Below are 943 nucleotides of genomic sequence, written 5' to 3'. Positions count from 1 at the left end.
AGAGAGAAGGGGGGGGGAGGGGTTGTGCAACAACAATAGTTAACAGCAATATAAACAAAGGCAATCCAGGTTTATCTGGCAAATATCCTTAAAGGTAAACTTAATTTATGCCAAATTTAACAAAAAATGTTTGTCCACAAAAACATGCATAAGTCATTGAATATCCAGATTTTACTTACTTTATTTTTAGCTTTGTTTACTAAAACAAAACAAACAAAAAAAAAGGATGGTTAATTTTAGTTTATTGATTTGTAAGAAGTGAAATCTGTCAGATCTTTAGTATTTACCTTTGATCCAGATATGAACGACCAGAACGGTTCCTGAAAGTGCCACTAAACCCACAGAGAAGATGATTAACTTTATTCCTGAAAATAAAACAAACAAAAAAAAAATAGCAGTTTACCTTCACATTTGTTAATTTTCACATAATCAAACTCTAAATGGAAATCTAAGACAGTCCACATCCATAAATCAAATAATTTCTTATACAAAAGTCTGCAGCAAAAATATCAGGTTTAAAATCAAACTAAGATGCAGCATCTTCACATGTAAACCAGCAGAAAACCTTAAAATAAATTCATGTTTAATCACCACGAAATGAAATGGAATATTAGAAACATCTCTTCTGTTATTTTAGTAAATATATCATTTGGAGCACATCCTGTTTCTAGTGTCTCCAGCCTAGAAAAGCTTGATTCTACCATTGTCCCTCCAGAAACTCTTCCTCTCTCCTTTTGCAAGTTTTTTTTTTTATTCCAACAGATCCATCAATACAAAATCTTTTGGATTTGGTTTGTTAACCATACAAGAATTTGGGTTAAAATAATAAACAACAGCCTGGGAACTTTCCCCCCCAAACATTTACTCCATACAGTGTGACTGACAAACATACGGGCAACAATAAATAACCTTACAACCTTAAGTTTCACAGTAACATGCAACA

The sequence above is a fragment of the Poecilia latipinna genome, unplaced genomic scaffold, assembly GCF_001443285.1.
Source record: "Poecilia latipinna isolate Pla-1442-1.1 unplaced genomic scaffold, P_latipinna-1.0 Scaffold284, whole genome shotgun sequence".
NCBI lineage: Eukaryota > Metazoa > Chordata > Actinopteri > Cyprinodontiformes > Poeciliidae > Poecilia > Poecilia latipinna.
Note: the sequence above shows the minus strand (reverse complement) of the source record.